At 42.3% G+C, this 19,556-nt stretch overlaps 1 protein-coding gene across 13 annotated transcripts in view; it reads left to right on the top strand.

Moving 5' to 3' along the window:
* STOX2 (storkhead box 2) overlaps nucleotides 1-19,556 on the top strand; it is a 144,774-nt gene that overhangs the window by 92,159 nt on the left and 33,059 nt on the right. The window contains exon 1 of one of the 13 annotated variants that reach the window (XM_065061230.1): nucleotides 13,494-13,564. The exons of the other annotated variants lie outside the window; for them this stretch is intronic. The gene's annotated coding sequence lies outside the window, so the exon portion shown is untranslated. Of the gene's footprint in view, nucleotides 1-13,493; nucleotides 13,565-19,556 lie in introns of those variants that run through there. 13 annotated transcript variants of the gene reach the window in all.

Below are 19,556 nucleotides of genomic sequence, written 5' to 3'. Positions count from 1 at the left end.
CCTCCAACACTTCTGTTGTCTGTAGAAGAAAAGTTTATTCAACAAGTAATGTATGTTTTTATGTATGTGTATATATAACTAATACATAGACATACTTGATTCTGCACTTTTAAAAAACTTTTCTGTGCTTTTTTTGTTCTGTACCATTTAGTTTATTTCAGCATAGCATTCTGTGGTACTGAATACTGTCTGCATCTGTTTTGTTAGATTTTTGTAGTGTTTTTACATTTTTGGGTGAAAGCTGCTGAGGGCCTATATAGATTCTTTGTCATGCATGCGAGCATGATATGCAGGCTTACTTTATTCTGTCTCCATGAGTCTTGCTTTGAGTGTTTTCTGTCTTTCATCTGCTTTTTGTGCTATGGGTTAAATCACCTACGTGATGCTTTTGTTTCAGTTCTGCGGACAGATGACTCCCAAACTCTGAGACCTTCTGTGATTTCCCTGTGAACATTGTCATTATTAATACCATGACATGTTTTTACAAGCATTTACTGTGCTTCATCTCTCTGAGCAAAATTCAGTTGAAATACTCTTGGAGATCAAGTACAATGTTTTGTTGATATTGCTACAATGGATTTTCATTCTTATTTCACTGAATCGATAGGTTTTTGCCCAACATAATACTGAGGTCTTCAAATATTGTGTCAGATACTTTTGTCTCAGTCATTTTTGAGAGTGTTTTGGCCAACAAATGGGAGCCCTTGCTGTTTTGAATATTAATAACTTTGCACATAACTCATAGGTATCTGTCACATTGTGAAAACGCTTGTTGGTAGATTCTGAGGGGAAATGGTGTGAAGGACCTAAGGAGACAATTTCTTAGAACCCGTAATGATGGTGAAATTTTGGTTTAGCCTGACCTCTACTGGGTGAATCTTGGACTTGACCCTTCCTCTCTGTGCCCGTCCAACCCAGCACTGCTCTCCCTTTCTGTTGACAATGAGTTGCCCATGACCTGAAATTCACGTCTTGGCTCTGCAAGCACAGAGACTTCACCAAAGTTCACATGCTTGGTGTGCAGCTGAAGAGAAGATGCTGGTTTATTCTTATTGTAATTATTTATTTGTATTGCAGTTGCGCTTAAGGGGTACCCAGTGTGCTGGGCACAGAAAAGAAAGGATTGCAAATGCCTTGAAGCCTTAAGATCTAAACAATGTACTCAGAGAAGATGCAAAATATATGCAGCGTAAAATATTATTCTACATTTTATACTTCTAGTAAATTTTGTCATTGAAATAATAATGCAGCAAAGAAGAATCCAGATTATTAAGTATAGTTTGCATGAGAGACCTCACTTTGAAATTTGGGGAGTGTAGAATAAATCATCTTGTGGGAGCTTTTTTTTCCCTTTGTTTTTTTTTGCAGCAGCAGAGCCACCCTTGTAGTTATGGGCAAAACAGCTGAGTTTAAAACCACCTCCATAAATGACACATAAACTGAATTGACTTTTGTTTAAAAAATATCAACAAGAAAAAAGAGAAGGTGTGATTCCTAACTATATGTCATTCAGCCATTATCTGATGATGAGAACCTGTGTGTGTGAGAGGGTCTATATATATATAAATGGAGAAAACTGGGAACATAAACAGAGCCCCTCTATTCTGAAATGCATAGTCCTGTCAGCAGTAAGGATGTAGTATATTTTTTTAGCATTTAGGTCACCTCTCTCTGGTGGTTTGATGCTAAACTCTGTTCTCCCAAGTTAATGGGAAAGCAAAAGGCAAAAATTGGGAATCGCCTTGCCTGCCTCCAAATCACTGTGGCTACCAGAATACCCAGAATTTTCTTAACCACAGTGGCTGATGAAGTTCTCTGTGACGCCTGCAAGGCTAGACTCAGTAATGTTTGCCTGGAGGACGCTCAAGACGTGGCTGGGTTACAGACCTGCTACCTGTCATCACTGAGTCTGGGAAAAGGGAAAAAATGGAAATGTGGGGTACCATATTCTCACATGTCAGCTCGACTGTGAGCAGTGCTGTAAGGGAAATGGTGTGCATATGCTGTTGTGGAACATGTTCAATATGGATCACTGTGCTAGGTGATGGGGACGTAAGTGATACTTGGTTTATGGGCTTTTAAGGAACTTTGAGAACTCATTAAAAGCCGTGACTATAACTTGCTGATCTTTTCTTTCTTTTCTGAGCACTGACACCCATAGACTGTGAAACCAGCCCAGTTTGTTAACAAGCAAAAGAACTGGAAAAAAACCCAAACCTTAATAAAACTTTAGAGGTCATTCTAGCTGCTTGGACTCAGCTGTATTGTGCTTTAAATATGTAAAATAAAGGATGTCCTAGTGCACGGGAAAACAGGGCTTCTCATTTCTAACTAAGCTTATTCTCCTTATGTGGGGTATACAGGCCCTGGTATGAGAAGGATACAGTTCATGGTAGTAAAGTGTAATACCTAGTTATGTATTCACAGGCGATGTTATTTGTTGCTTGTGTAACTGAATGTATAACAAGAAATGGAGGAGATTGGTAACCCATGGAGGCAACCACTGGAAAATTACTACTACCTAGGGTCTCGTAAACTGTCTTGAGCTGCTTCTTAATGAAGAGTTCTCAGGTGATACATGCCTAGATTGGGAGAGATTATGGGTGGATATTAACAGGATGTTGAGCTAATCACTGACACAGAGCTGGTTCGCCTTCTTTCTTCACTTTGAACCTTAATTACATCCTGAGAATGGAGAGTGAACCAAGAAAGAAAAAAAAAGAATCTCAAAACAACAACAACAAAACCTAACTCAGGAGTTCTTGGGAATCAATTTTGGACTAGCAGGTCATGGGGATGAAGTGGGGGAGCTGCTGCCTGGAAGGTATTCCAATTTCTGCAGTCACCTGGATAGAAAACCTTCCTCTGTGCGCTGGGTTGTCCCAGGGCTGGAAGTGCTGAGTGGCATTTGGAGGCTGTGTGTTCTACCCTACTTCCAGTCCTGCTGTCCCCCAGGCCTGCAGTCCAGCCCTGCAGTCAAACAGATGTTTGAAAAATTTGTTTGGGATGTTCAGCCAGTTTAGTGGTGTGGGCCAGCCATGGGCTTCTACCATGCTTTTCATGCGTCACCCCCAAAGAGCCATCCTTTCATTTCCCATGGTCAAGTCAAGAGCTTGTTTGCTTTGTCTGTTTGGTCTGGGTACCTGATGTCACCATCATGCTGACGTTTGCTTATAAGTTCCCCTGATCATAATTTGTCCAGTTTTTCTTTGGATGAAAAGCATTTTCCAGACACCTTCCCCTTCAAATACCAGGGCTTCATAAAAGACGGTGTCAGAATCTGGTGGGAACCTCCTCAGTACAGGTAGCTCTCACTTTCTTTTTTTTAATCTTCTGGCTTAAATTTTTAAAAATTACATCAATTTCCCTAATGCTGTAGGTGTTTTTTCTCTCAGGAATTTAAAAACTGCCAGTTTATCTTTTTTTATTCATAAATCTTTAGATCTCTGCCCCCTTCTTTCTTCATCTTCTGTCTGGAAGAGTATTTCCCCTTTCTTATTATCTCCTGTGTGCTCTTTTGCTCTCCCCAGTTCGCCTTCAGCCCTCCCCCCATCGTTTCAGGCAGGATCAAGTACACTTCTAATCACACACACTTTTTATCTTCTTGTGGAATTGTAAGCAAAGCCTTTCTGATCTCTGTGTGTGTTCTGGAGCAGAACATGCCAGGATCAGGACGGTGAGGCTGAGAGCAATATCACTGAAGCAATGAATGAGAGTTGTCTTGAAAGCAAAAAGTTAACTTTGCAATTCACTATCTTCTTATGAGAGCTATGAAGTTCTTTCTATGTTTGTATGTTTAAAGCAGAAGTTAATTTGAAGAGGGAAGGTACTAGGATGAGAGTTTTAAGTGCATTGTTTGAGCATATTTAAGTGTTTTGGAGTCTGGCATTTGTCATATCAAAACATTTAACATGTCTTTTGGGGGTTTATTTTGGTTGGTGGTTTCTTTGCTTTTTCAAAGGGATGCTGGAGGAGTAGTCAGAGAATCGGGATAATGGCTTTAACAAACGGAAATCGTTTGTGTGAATAACTCCACAAGCAGCTCCTCATTCAAGCATAATTAGAAACACATTTTAAATCACTTTCACCCATACAGTTTTGTGTGCACTCTTTGGATTTGTAATAGAAGGTACAAAAATAACACCAAAGAAGAAGGATTATCTTCTGAAGAGTCTGTGTGGCTTCATCCATGGTATTTCTGAAAGATCATAATTTATTTCCCACCCTCCAGCATGGTCAGAATCTACTTGCATCTTTGTGGCAGCTCCCTACAAGGTATGAGATCCAGTTAGATAAAGTAGAAGTTCAGGATGAATTTTCTACTTAAAATCCTTTCTGCCTCTTAAAGTTTGGCTGTGTCTTAGTTTCCTGCACTTTCAAAAAGTTGGTACAACTTTTTAATGGACATTTTATTTTTTTCAACTAATAGCTGGTTAATGGATTGCCGTGACTGTTACAAGAATGATGCATCCAGTACAACAGAGGCATGGGGACATTCCCAGTGGTATGTCTACCTCATTTTGTGAGACACTATCCATCATCAAATTTCCATTTAAAACAGCTGGTGTTAGGTGCTGATCTTTGTGAGAGGCAATAAGAATGTCATAGGACTTTCTCATTTACATCTTGGTAATAGATAATTAATATTAAATGATGCTATTAAGGATCTGGGCTCCAATAAGAGACAGTAGCAAGACTTGCAAATAGTCTATATTTCTGACCACAGAGCTCAGCTAGAAGATCATAGAGATGACAGACAAATCCCTGAATGTTGTGTCCAGGTTTCAAGAACCTGTCCCCCAGTTAGAACCTCTTTTCACAATGCTTTTTTATTATTGCTGTTTCGTATGTTCACTAGCAGTAAGAAAACGCCAACTTTTCATGAGCTTTGACTGTTGAGCTTTAAGGCAAAACCGAAGCAGATCTTTAAAGTAGTCTTGGAGTTTTTGCCATGCAGCAGCCATAACTTGTTTTTCTGGAGTATTTTTTTATGCATTAGAAATCGGTGGCACAGAATGTTTTCTTAGTATGATTTGTTCACTTACAGAAAGGTTACACTTTCTCATCCCTTGAACATCAAAGTAGGAACAAACTGAGGGGTAGCAGTCCTTTCCTAGAGAAATGCTTGGTTAAGCACTCCAGATCTTATTCGCAGGAGCAAATTGTCTGCTCCCAAGATTCCTGCCTCACTCACTCAAGTTGCTTCATCTGCAGTCTTTTACCAGGTCCCAGCCTGACCTGAGAAACCCTGCTAGCTCCACATTCTTCCAGTGGGATCATGCTCTTCCAGCAGCAAGCCCAGGCTGCTAAGCTTGACAGTGTCCTGAGCTGATAAGCAACTCACAAGGCGGGGAGGATGAAATCATGCTCTAGACAACATCGCTGTTCTGGTTCCTTTGCTTGGGGCCTCTCTCTATCATTTCAGAATCAAGATTTGAAATTAAAAATAAACATTTCCAAAGCAGTCCTGCTGCCCTGCAGGGTTTTGTCTTAATGCTTATTCCTTTGTAGCCTGTCTTCTAGGTATTCTGCTTTTCCAGCTAGCACTGTTCCCACAGCTGCCTTCTGGTAGGGGCCTGAATCTGAAAACACATGCATTTGGGGCCTTAGAGTCCCATCTCTTGCTACTGCTGCAGATGACTGCTAAACCTTTTTACAAATCGCTCTAGATCCATTTTAAAACTAGGTGTTGTCCCTACTGTAAGAAGGCTGTGCTGATACCACACTGCTGTCATGGATGGCAATCTTGGTCTCCTGTCTGAATTTTCTGTTTTCTGAAACAATGCTGTTTTCTGGGTGAGTATCTCCCCTAGAGCTGTCTGTCTGTCTTGGTTCCTTACTGTCTGTTCTGCCCAAAAACATAGCTTGGCATAAAGAGTGGTAAACTTCTGTCGTGCAAAATGAGGTGTTTTTTAAGGTTTACGTTTTAGATTAGAAGATGAACTATTGTGACAGTCATTACATTGGATGCTGACTAAGTCTTCGGAAATAAGCTGTTATGTAGTTTATCAGCTGTTTCCTTTTGGTTTCTTTTCAGTTTGTTTTCTCTGTCTCAGACTTAAAATATTCCTGCTTTCTTTTTGAAACACTTCTTCAAGCCCTTTTTTTTTCTTTAATGCATTAAGTGCTTAATGCCCTCAATCTGCATGAAAATGTTTTGTATATAACTCTAAAAGCTCCCTTAGGACTGTAGATTTTTTTTTTAATGGAACAATTTAAACATTTTCCACACAAATGGGCACTTGGGGCAAATGTCATTATGAAGACTGTAAGAATATTTGTTAGATATTTTAACTTTTTTTTTTTTTTTTTAAGACCTGCCTCCCCAGTCACAGTGGAAATTACAAGTCAAATAGAGTCAGCATGATTTCTGTTACTGGCAGAGAAGGAAAGAGTTTGTAAGGCTGGGAAGTTAATAAGGAATAATGGACGGTCTTCTCTGCTTCAGTCAACATGGTGCAGGTGTTGAGGCTGATGTAATGGTGTTGCTGCTTTCCTACTCTGAGTTGTACATACATATTTATAAATACATGCAAATCAATCAAGTATTGCGTTTGCAAGATAAATTAACAAAACAGGGATTGAGATGCAGAACAAGGCAAAAACTCTTCAAGTTCAAATCCTGCTCAGATTGAATGAAACTTTTCATTTGAAACAAATGTGTTAAGATTCTCCAGTTTCATATGAGGAAATATATTATACTGGATATTCTTGTAAGGACATATATTGAAACTCACGTTTTAAGACCTGAGGCTTACATATGGCTGACTAGTAGACAGAAGCTCAATTTTTGTGGAGGTTTTGAATTCTAAGGAAATTGTTTTCTGATTTGAAACAGAGCTCCAAAGTAGTCAGATTTCATGTGGAAGAAAATCCTGAACCCAGTATTTTTAGATCAGGTGAAATACTTAATTCCAGCAGGATCAGACTGTTTTGTTTCAAATTTGATTCATTAAATGTTTTAAATATTGCTCTATATAATGCAGCCTTTCAGAATAAACTGATGTGAAGAGAAAGAAACATTTCATGCAGGAATGCAGTTAACAGGAAGTTCTGATATTTGTCAAAATATTTCTCCCTTTCTCTAAAATTAATATTTTATATTAACTATATGGTTTTCTGATACAGTTTAATCAATGGAATTGTATTCTACATGGTAGGATGTCATTCATGTGAAGCCATTCTTTCTGAGTGTGTGCCATCTGTGTTTTGAGGAGATACTCCAGCAGTGGGTGGAGAAATGCAGGGCTCTGCCTGTCTCCTGCATGTTGTTTTCCACTGGAATGGTTGGTATCTCATGTCTGATAGACCATATTCCTTGGGAAACTCAGTTATCGCTGGTGATAGTTTATTAACAGATCCTTGGTACTACTGATGAAAATGGGTACGTGCTGTCTCTGTCAGAACAGCACTATTTTTAAACACATTCTTGGAATGTGCACTTGCCACTTATATCCTTGTTTATTCCGGCAATGTGTCCTTACTTTGTTCAAGTCTTGATGGTGTATTGGATATGACAAACTCTGCTTGCTTTTGCAAAACTTGCCCTTTGTTGGTAAAACCAGTGCTGGTAGACCTGAACCCAGATGCCATTAAAACAGACACAATTTAGTGAGCCCTTTTAAAGCCCTTTGAAAATTCCATCTGTCATGTGGACTTGGTGTCAGGGTGCTGACTGTGCCAGTCATTTTTGTGGTGAGTGAGTGGCCATATTACAATGCAGTTTAATGATAACTGAGAAGTTCTTACATACAACGAGTGGCCCACAGAGCAGGAGGACCTGCTTCTCCATACCTGCATTGCCTGTGGGCTACTGCCTCCTACTTTGCTCTGAGATGTGGCCTCCTCTGTCCTAACAGCGCACCCAGTCAGGGTTTGGCATAAAATATTCATGTTGGTTTTGTTTGTTTGTTTGTTTTTTTCAGGACTAGCCTTCTGCTGCATTATCTCCCTAAACTAATTCATGGTCAACTGTCAGTGCTGCCTGTCCTGGGATGTGCAGGAGAGTGATGGTTATCCTTCAGATTGGTTAGCTCTGTTGTGCAATTAGGCATCAATGAATGCTTTGGCATATGACTTCCAGTTCCCTGTGAACAAAAGGGAAATACCACAAAATATCACCAGCATGGTGATGGATTCTTCATGGCATCTGAAGTAGCGGTGGTGACATGCAGTCAAACAGCATTTTCAGTATTAGTCCAGAGGGATCTAGCTGAAAGGAGTTGATAGCAATGGCTAACAACAGTTTTCTGCTGTAGGTCAGGCTGGGATGGTCTTCTTGGGGCTTACTCAAATGCACCCTTTGGGAGTGTGGCTGAAGAAGGGCTGGGTGCAATGAGCTGATTTTGAGCACACAGCTCAGCTTTGTTTTCTCCAGAGCTGTTGAAGAGCATTAGGTTCTGGTTTCCCTGCCAGCTTAGATGTTTTGCCTGTTAAAAGCACTCTGTTTTCTTGTAAGGTTTTAAGCACAAACAAGACAATATAATTTCTAATGTATGTGTCTGACATTAGTATTTTAAGGGCAATATAGGTATGCATGGTTCTTTTTAATTGCCTGTTAAACCCTATCTCTCTGTTACAAATGGAAGATTTCTGGCATGGGGGAGACCATTTTGCATAAACTGTTCAGTAAGGTTTTCCAGATGCTTGGATTGAAAAAAAAAGTCTAAAATGGCCAAACATATGTCTAGGATATGCTGAGTACTAGGGACTGTATGCATGACTTCATTTTGTATAGACAGGGCAGAGCTAACTCTAACCTAGTCAGCTCTGTTAACATAAGCGGTGTAATTGCTGCACCACAGTGCTCAACACAGATTGCAAAAACTATTTGAATGGTCAGGGAGTTACCCCACATGGGACGCATAAAGCTGGCCCAGGCACATTTGCATCAGTTACAGTCACAGCACTGAAAGCACCACAAATACGACATGCTGACTGCCCCTTACTTTTGAATGAAAGCTGTTTCCCTGGTGCTTTTGAGGGAATCCTAAAGATTAGCCCACAGGAATTAGGTGTGCTGAACCTGTCCTGGAGCTTTTCCTGGTGGCTAGAAGAATCCAGGTGTGCTGTTTGAACATCTACCAGAGTTATTACTGGTCAGTGCAGGCCTCAAATTTGGTTCTTCCTGTAACTAATTTGCTTGATGAACATCTGTCAGTTCAGTTCTGGTCCACATTTTTGAACCTGCATCTGAGAGAGGTGGGAAGTTGGAACAAATGGAGTGCCTAGCCTAGTTTAATCTTTGCCATAATTCTTCTTTGTTAGCAGTGAAGGAGAAAAGACCAAAACATCCTGTAAGCTGCCAGCAAAAATCCAGAATTTTAGTATTTGGTCAAATCCTTTATGTGGAGGTAACAGATCATTCCAAGCTTCCAGTTAACAGAAACTATATGGAGAAAGCTAAGGAATCCATTGGTTTCAGATACTGCAGAAATATACGACCAGCAGATTTTCCCTTATTTTCTTTAAATACAAACAAGAGATGCCAATAGAAATTACGGCTTTTGATTGTAGTCTTATCATCCTTAAGCTAGTAATCATGGCACATCTTCTATGGATTGTGCAATGTGGTTGAGCAGTTGCTAGTTTAGCTGTAAGCTATTGTCAGTCATCTTGTCCTCCCTGGTTGTTTGCCAGGTTCCTCCTCCTGTACTTGAGGAAAAAGGGAATCATTAATGTTAATAACTGAAAGTATATGGTTGGTCCCAAAGCCAAATACTAAAACTGATAAAATCATTATGAGCCTGTTTTGTTGTTTTTTTTTTTTTCCTCCAAAAGAACCTTTTAAATAGAAGTAATTGATACATATGTAAAACTGAAGATCACAAGGAGGAAGTGATCTCATGCTTCCATGGCCTCATAGATTGTATCTGAAGCATGTTGGCTCTGTCTGAACTAGGCTGTGGACTCCTTGGGGCAGGGCTGGTGTTCTTCCAGATCTTGTGAAATGCCAGACACTGCTGATGTTGCCTGGTAAAGAGCCACTTCCTTATACCCCACTTGCATAGGAAGTGATGGGTTTCAGTGACATTAGTGAAAGAAAGACAATTGCCAGCATTTAAAGGTCTCAAAGGTTAATGGCAAATGGGGGAGACAAACCAATACTATGAGAAGTCAATGTATTGGCAAGTAAATGCTTTGGACACAACATGGTGGTATGCCTCTTTAAAAACCTTTGCAGGGTCCTGTCTTGTAGCTTCTATGCTGAGCTTGGCCTGTTTTTTCCTGTATGCCAGAGGTTGCATAACCATAGGAATTGCCTCCTGTTGCTTTTTTATACTGCCTGGCATAGGGAAGTAGGATTTATAGAGGGGCTTGGGGTTTTTTTTGTCACTTTTTTGGCTATTTATTTAGTATGAAAGGGCTATGCCAGTGCTCTTGTGGATTTCTTGTGGATTTCCAGTGTGTAGTGGCAGAGCCGGGGGAGATCTAGCACTTGTGCTGCCATGCAGCAGTTCTCAGTCTTGGCAGTCACCTTTCAGAATTGCTGTTACTCTGCCACGTTACCTTATCTTTTTTCCCATTGCTCAAGCAGAACGTTTCTAGCTCCAGTCATGGATTGCGTGTCAAAGTCTGGAATAAAAGCATTTGTGCAGCTTCTTTGAGTAATTCAAACGATGAGTGAGCTCATAAAGGGAAGAACATTGAAATTCAGGCTGAATCAGTGGTTAATTGGCTGCTAGTCTGATCTCGGCTTCCCTTGTGCCTGAGCACAGGAGGAGGAATGAGGTCATGGTGCTGAATTCTTGACCGCAGCATGCTGCAGACCTCCTGTGTCTTACCGGGGCTTGCATCAGCTGCATCTCAAACACCCAGTTACTGTGACACAAATACTGCTTTAGCTTTCTCCTAAACATCTATAAGCTTGGTGTGGTTAGGCTGTATGTGTCTCTGATGCCTGTGAATCTTGAGACACACCAGCCCTAAAAGCCAAGATGCTCACTAACACTTGCAAAAAACACTTTTGGCCCAAGTTCAGAGCAAAGTTCGTCCTCAGGATCCACAGCAAGGCACCTTCGTTACCCCCTGATTTGCCTTGGCAAACTAATTCTCCTGCTTGCTTTTGATGCTGTTTTTTTTAGCTCTGTGATTTGGTGTACAGCTTTTGTTTTTAGCATGTATTCTGGCCACTGTTTTTACAAAGCTTGTTTGCATCTTAGAAACTCCAGCATCTGTTCAAGGTAGAGGTAGCAGGTCTTTTTACCCTTCTTATGCAAAAACATTTTCTTTATGGTTGTCTTTTCAGATGGTAAGTTCTTTTAAAAAAGATGGAAAATTGGCCTAAGTGTCTGTACAAGTGTAGATTCTACCTCAGTAGCAGCCAGAGAGGAGTATTTTGCTATGGTCATTCGTTTTACATTTGTAAACTTTAAAAACAAAATAATAAAAACCCTGGATCAATTATGAAGCCAGGTTGAGTTAAAAAGTCGCATGCAATACTTGAAGCATGTAGCCTTTTGAAGAAGAGGGTGGATTTCCTTGTGGTGACAGCTCAGATTTACTTTTGGCATCAGCAGCACACGTCCTGTCGTGCCACCACCCTCGGGGAGGCAGAGGGGGTGCGACCATGAAATAATAGAATTTTCAATACTCAGAGATGCAGGGAGAACCATTAACAAAACCTCTACGCTGGACTTCCGGAGGGCAGATTTTTGCCTATTCAGAAGTCTAGTTCAGAGCATATCCTGGGAAACAATGCTTAAAAACAAGGGGGCCCAGGAGGGTTGGACATGCCTCAAGCAGGTGGTTTTGACTGATCTCCTTTTATGATCAGGTGACTCACCTGGTGGATGAGGGGAAAGCCGTGGATGTGGTCTATCTGGACTTCAGCAAGGCCTTTGACACTGTCTCCCATAATATACTCTTGCGAAAGCTGGTAGCCCATGGCTTGGACAAGTGTACTCTACGCTGGGTTAAGAACTGGCTGCAGGGCCGGGCCCAGAGAGTGCTGGTGAATGGGGCTGCATCTAGCTGGCGGCCAGTCACCAGTGGTGTTCCCCAGGGGTCAGTGTTGGGTCCAGTCCTGTTAAACGTCTTTATTGATGATTTAGATGAGGGGATTGAGACCATCATCAGCAAATTTGCTGATGACACCAAGTTGGGAGGGAGTGTCGACCTGCTGGAAGGCAGGAGGGCTCTGCAGAGGGATCTGGATAGACTGGAAAAATGGGCTGATTCCAATGGGATGAAGTTCAATAAGGCCAAGTGCCGGGTGCTGCACTTTGGTCACAACAACCCCCTGCAGCGCTACAGGCTGGGCGCAGAGTGGCTGGAGAGCAGTCAGACAGAAAGGGACCTGGGGGTGCTAATTGACAGGAAGCTCAACATGAGCCAACAGTGTGCCCAGGTGGCCAAGAAGGCCAACGGTATCCTGTCCTGTATCAAAAACAGCGTGGTCAGCAGGACAAGGGAAGTGATCCTTCCCCTGTACTCTGCACTGGTGAGGCCACACCTGGAGTATTGTGTTCAGTTCTGGGCCCCTCAGTTCAGGAAAGACATTGAAGTGCTGGAGCGGGTCCAGAGAAGAGCAACACGACTGGTGAAGGGACTTGAACATAAGACCTATGGGGAGAGGCTGAGGGAGCTGGGGTTGTTTAGTCTAGAGAAGAGGAGGCTTAGAGGTGACCTCATCACTCTCTATAACTACCTGAAGGGAAGTTATAGCCAGGTGGGGATTGGTCTCTTCTCCCAGGCAGTTAGCAATAGGACAAGGGGGCATGGGCTTAAACTCTACCAGGGGTGATTTAGGCTGGATATTAGAAAGAAATTCTTTACAGAGAGAGTGGTCAGGCATTGGAATGGCCTGCCCAGGGAGGTAGTGGACTCGCCGTCCCTGGAGGTTTTTAAACTGAGATTGGACATGGCACTTAGTGCCATGATCTAGTAAACGGACTAGAGTTGGACCAAGGGTTGGACTCGATGATCTCTGAGGTCTTTTCCAACCCAGTTGATTCTGTGATTCTGTTTTGTGCCTTTACCGCATTTTGGAGTACCAGGGCCCTGCTGCACCCTCGCTTGAGGTGGGAAGGATTCTTGTGAGGACAGTGCTGACACAGGAGTTGGAAATCTGCTTTACCACCGTGTAAAATCCCCAGCCTCAAACAAAAGCACAAAGAAACCCCACAACCCCAAACCCAGAGAAACCAATCAACAAAATCTTATTTTTGTTTCTGAGCTCCCCTGGGCTGGGACCCGGGCAGCTCTGAGGCTGCAGCAGCACAAAGAGGTGCGTGTCCTGTGCGACAAATGGCGCCCAAATGGCGGCGGTATGGGCGGCCTTCGCTGGAAGGAAAATGCTGCCCCTGTTTGTGGTTGAAAAGGTGACAATGCATAGTGCAAAGCTGGGGGTAAGGGTAACGTCGCATCTCCGAACTAGGCGGACATCGCCCTTCTCCCCTGCTCTGGGTTTCCCTGGCGCTGCGGGCGCGGGATGTGGTGCTGGGCCCCGCGCGTTGCCGCCACGCGCTGCCATGGCGACGGGCGGCCGTGCCCCCGCACGGGGCATGCCGGGACGGGGCGGGGCGGCCGCGCCTCAGCGCCGCCGGGAGGGGCCGCTGCTGAGGTACGGCCGGTGAGGGGCCGCGCCGCCGGGCCGGGGGCAGCGCTTCTTCCCCGCTTGAGTCGGTCACCCGCTTTGCTGCACGATGAAAGCTCCGCCAGCAGCGCGGGGCGGTGGCGGCCGCGCTGCGCGCTCCCCCGGCCGGCGCACGGGGGTCGGTCGGTGCGGCGGGCGGGCCGGTGGTGCCGCTCCTCACCCGGGTGTAAGGGCGGACGGGGCCTTGCCTTTGTATTCGGGGTTAGCGCGGCGGTGTCGGCGGCTGAAGGCGCGTTGTGCTGTAGCAGGCTGCCGGGAAATCGCCGTTCTAGTGCAGGCCCGTGTGCTTTCCCTGCAGGTGCAGACACGGGCGGGCAGACCCGGCTGTGGCGGGAGTGACTAATAGCTGAATTCAGCCCCTGTTTACAGGCCTAGAAAGCTGTGGAGTTCAGTGGAAAAACTAGTAAATCTGGTGTCTCTAAACACTCCTTTCGGGATTCTTTATTGCTGTGCTGGAGGGCAAAGAAACAAATATGTTTTTAAATAGGTTATGAAATTTCAAAGCATATTTAAAACACTGTGAAACATCAGGATGTCTATGTTATTTTTTTCTTAAAGCTTTTAACAGTCGTCCAACTGCAAAACAGAGATCTAAATTTTCCAGACCCGTGGCAGAGACTACTTGGTTAGCTACTGCAAGGTTGTCCAATGTTTTCTTCCAGTCCTAGGAGGGAAACTGGTGTTGGTGCCGTTGCTCATAATGCTGGAAGCCTTCTTCCAGCTGCGGAAAGCTGCAAGTATTACTCAAAATTTTCCTGAAGTGGCAGGATGGCTCTCACACTGTACAAATGCTTTATGGTTGCATCACAGCTCAGGTTGCAAATTACAAAGCAGGCTGTTTTAGGATTTTTTAGGTCTTAATCTTAAAATCTGGGACAGTCCCTGACAGATAAATTATGCATGCATAGTACACCTGATGTGTTGGACCTGCTGCACACGCAGGATGAGTCTATATGCATGCAGAAGCTAGTTTCCAGACATCAGGCAGCCTAAGGTGCCAGGCATCTGGAAAAGTGGGCAATTACTTCAAAAATATGGGAAAAGTGTTTTCATGTGCAAGCATGCATGTGGCATAGGATTTCTGTGAATAATGCAGTAAGTCTGTTCTTATCTGCTATCATTCTTCTTTTCATTCCCCCTTCCTCTGTTGGGCTTATAACTCCCTTTAAAAACTGAAACCAAATTAAGTTTGTGCTCTGGATAGTTGTATGGAAGCCTTGGTGGTTCCATGAGGAGTGAGAAAGTGTTCATCAGGTGATTGTATTTGTGCTATTTTTTATTTGCTCCGTGGTGAGAAAGTGGGGAAATAAAGATTTTGGAATGGTTTCAAACAGGTTCTGGAGTTCTGTATTTTACAAAACTTTTAAACACTGGGGAGTAAACCAGATAGTGTTGAAAAAAACAAACCACTAGAAGTGGAATGAAATTATTTGTACAAGCATTTTGTTCTAACAGTAATGTTTGCAGTACAGCTTCCTATGACTGCAAGTATATTTTGCAGGGAATGTTCTTCTAAGTAATCACTGTTTCTTGCATTTTGAACAAGTACTTAAAGCACCGTAACTTACAACGAGTATGTTTTTCACTATTTCTAAGGAACACAGCCTCCTAGTTTGGAATCATTTTTGTAAATCCTTGCCTGAGCAATAAGGTGGGCTAAGGCAAGATGTTTTCAGACTTCCTTTTCTGTTTTTTTTTTTGTCAATTTCTCGAACTTATTGCCAGCTTTGCACATCTGTGAATAAACTAAGGAGCAGACAATTTGAAGAGAGTGCTCTCACTGCTGCCTGCACTTGCAAAATCAAATGACTGAGGAGTCAAAAGATGTGGAAGTTGTTTCAGGCTTCATCTCCCATGTAATAGCTCAGGAGGCAGCCTACAGTTCACCCTGTTACTTGGGAGCTGTCAAAGAAAGCAATATCTTATTTTACAGTATTATTGAAAAAGGGGTGCATGCCAGACAAAGACAATTTCCAACCCATTTATTTTCAGCTTTCTTCTAATTCCCATTATTTAAAGTAAAACCCATCTTCCTGCCAGACCAGCTTCTTAGTTCCCTTAATCCTGCAGCAAAGTGATAATCCTTTATTTGTGACCTCATAGGCTGTTGCTATGGAGAGCACTGTGAGATCACAAAGCCAGCACTGTGACTTCACTGTTGGTGGAGGCCGTGGCTGAAGGAGATGGCCTGCTTTTGGGAGGCCTGGGGGAGAGTTGATGTACTTCTGGTGTTCTGCAAGTGCTTCCTAAGCAGCAGGATCTGGCAAGCAGGCTTGCATAATGTCTGTCTGCGTAGGTGATGAATGATACAGTCAGAGGCTGTGTGTGAGGGGAAAATTTGTGGTGATTATGTTTGGCAAGGTTACTCCTGCCCTTGAAAGAAGTTATGTTATCAGGAGGAAAATGTCAGTGGGAAGTTACATGAGGCTTTCACATCCTCAGTCTCCAAAGATATGAGCAAATTACTCTCAATATCAGAATTATTTTCTCTAAAACCTCACTCTGTATCTCTCTTTTCTTTTTCTTCATCTTAATAGAATTTTGTCAGACCCAAAACTTTTATTGGAAACACCAATTACATAAAAACTTCATCAAATAAAGTTTGTCAAAAGCAAGACAAAAGTCACATAAATCACATTCAAACCTTTATGCCCTAAATAAGATGTTTAGGCTCTCATTTATAAGTGTAAATATGAAGGAGATGCATGACTTTAGGCATTGTGTACAAGACACTCAGATATTCCCAAGTAGCTTACATGCCTGAATTCTTTTAGTGTTCAAGTCTGAGCTTTTACTCCAGTTTCCAGAAATGAGTACCTAAAATTAGGCTCCTGAGTAACTGTCCTGATTTTTAGAAGTACTGAGTGTACAGCAGCACTCAATAGAAATGACATGAAGAAGGGAAGTGCAAATCTACATCAGTTTTGAAACTCAAGCTGTGACTATTAGAAACAACATATGGCAAATAGGAACCATATTTGGCTCATTTGATATCTCTGCCTTTGACCGTAACAGGAAGTTTTTAGAGAAGTAGTACTTGTAACTTTAAATGTCAATTTTTATCTATTCTTCAAGTGTAAAGCTACCGGAATCCAGGAAAAATATTAGTAAAAGAAGAGTAATTCCTTTGTTTTAACATTTACTTTTTGAATATGTTGGGGAGCATGTGATTGAATAACAGGAAGACACATTCTCGCCTCTAAGAAAATTAGTGTTTTCTTTTTAGTATTGATCATTCCGTTTTTCATTTTCACTATCACATCACACATTAAAAAGTTCCTGCAGAGGAATTTAGCAGGATTATGCATGTAAAACTGCCCCCATTGATAAAATTTTTGGAAGCTGTGTAAGGCAAATCAGGTTAAAAAATAGGTTCTTATTCCAAAATAAATGAGGATTTGCATAGATATCATTACACCAAGATAACTCTGGCAGTAAATGAATCTTTTAGACCAAAACTGTGAGGCCAGTTTCCATCTTGTGACTGTTACACAGGTGGTCCCCAAATTGTATTTAGAGGGTATATCAAACTAGATGCTGCCAAACAAATCTAGGATGCATTAACTCAATTAAATGTAGTGCCAGAATTAAAATAAAATACCACAATTAAATGAGAAAAATCACAAGCCTCAAGTGTGGAGGCCTTGCAGACCTCACATGGTATGCAGGATGCACTTTGTGAAGTCCCACATTTTCCAGTTCTTGTGGATTACACCTTCTTTCTATGAAATTACATGTGTTTGTGTTTTGAAGAGCTTCTCATAAAGCAGCAGAACACTTCTAAAGACAGCGTTGGTGATGACATGTTTAACTGCGTTCACATGTTGTGTTTCAGACTGCCCAAACCATTAGTGTGCTCTCTCAGTGGAGCGGTGTTGCATGTGTGCTTTATTAGCATGCACACTACTGATTCATTCTCAGCTCTATTTACTGTCCTGTAAGCTCCCATCTTTCCTGTAGCTTTGACGTGTCATCATAAAAACTGAGGAGCAGCCCTTTGGAGAGGGGCTTTCTTTTTATTTGTTCTGCCTGTTGCAAGCCCTGGGAGGGCTCGTTCAAAGCCACTGGAGGATGCAGGTGCGCTTGGCCAGAGCTCGGTGTTGTGGCTCATGCCTGAGCTGCTGGGGATGCTCCCTTTGCTGCGTTGTTGGTCCTTGGGCTTAGGGTTTGGGCTACAAAGCAAGATATATTTATTCTTTCAGGCTTTTAATTTAGAATTTGAACGGAGGCTTTTCATTGAATCCTTTGTGTGGCATGGGTTGAAGGTCAGCCTAGAAAATAAAACGAAGGCAAGCACCGAGTAGGTGCAGAGCACATGCGAGTCGGCCTTCACAAAGCAACTGTCCTTTTCTTGACATCTTTCTTCACTCATACACGCAGCCGTACCCACTTTGCTTATTCCAGCAATCCTGTAGACCCTCATATTTTCCCAGCCTTCCTACAGCTGGAAGTGCTAATTTTATTTCATACCATTTGGTTATTATTTCTGCTTCCGTTTAGCCCTGCTAAGCATTTGGGTTCTTTTAACAAGTCTTCTTTCATCGTTAACATCACATATGCTGCATTGCCTGCTTTAGGAATCAAACAAAAATCATCTCTTTCCTCACATTTCCTTTTAACCTTTCCTGTGTTTTTTCTTACTTATATTGTTTCTTGTATTCCTCTCCAGTCTCCTGCTGCTGCTAATTCCATCTTTATAGCCTAGGTTTTTCTTTGGTAGGTTTTACATCAGCTCTTTAAGACTTAACATTTGTAGCTACCAAACAGGCATGATGAACAGCAGAGGTTTCAAAAAATGCTTTTAGGACTACTTAATCTGCTGTAGGTGTTTCCAAGGGCTGGTCTGCACAGCAGTTCCAGCCTCCCAAAGGGGGTGGCCAGGTGAGGAGAGAGGCATGCCCCATCCCTTTCACCATGTGCAATGCAGTGTGTACTGATCATCAGAAATACTTCTGAAGCAGAGAGCTTTCTCAAGCTCTGGCTCTGAGAGAGACACTTTTTACCCTTCTAAATAGGAGTCGTGTGCCCTTGGGTTCTTCAGGTCTGGGTGAGTTGAAGTACTGCCTATGCGGGGGTAGCTCATTGAAATAATATAGCAGTAACTGTAAGCCCATTTTTTAATGGTACTGAATAAGCGATGGCAACTTAATGACAATATAAGGAATGAGTTGTTGTTTTGTTTTGTTTTGTTTTGTTTTTTCCTGTTCTAATATGCACTAAGAAAATATTATCTTGCTGTGGCGTAAAATGTGGTTGTTCAGAGGTTGGATTTGTATATCCCCTAGGCTTTGATCTCAGAATTTTGTTATATGTGATTTTCTTTCTGTGTGCAGTGGTTACTTGCCAGATTTATTAAAGAAATTTTCTCACATCTCTCCTTCTGCCAGCCCTTTGGTTTAGTTCAGTGTAAGTTGAGATCATCATCAGCTCCTGAGATCATCTCAGGAATCTAGTCTTGATATCCCAGTTAAGGTCTCTCTGTACTAAATAAGAGGGGAAAGACACAACTATTTTTATGTGCTCTCATCTTTCAGAAAACTGGGTCATAACGGCACTTGGGGAGCACAAGAACGCTTCCATGCTCTAGTGCTTTTTAAATGCTTGGTGAAAGTCCAAGAGAGAAGTCTTGTTGAGCTCAGTTTAGAATCCAGGGAGAAAAAAGAGCAGCCAGTTCTGGTCCTTGGAAAGGGTTAACAATGTTCTGCATAGCAGGGATCAATACCAAATGTTTGGGTTTTAATAGCCCTATTAGAAATCTGAAGGATGGAATGGATAATGAAGTGGTAACCCTATCTGTCAGATCACAGTTGTTCAGGTCCATTAAGACTGCTGAGGAGGACTTCAAAAGTCACTAGCACAGCTGAGCAATTCCGCAAAATAGTGACATCAGCAACATACTGTAATGCATTGCAGTGAACACTGAAAAAATCGTGCTCAAATATGTTAGATTTCATGCTTT

This window comes from Columba livia, chromosome 4 (genome assembly GCF_036013475.1).
Source record: "Columba livia isolate bColLiv1 breed racing homer chromosome 4, bColLiv1.pat.W.v2, whole genome shotgun sequence".
NCBI lineage: Eukaryota > Metazoa > Chordata > Aves > Columbiformes > Columbidae > Columba > Columba livia.
The sequence above is the reverse complement of the archived record's forward strand: the minus strand, read 5'-3'. Positions and strand labels throughout refer to the sequence as shown.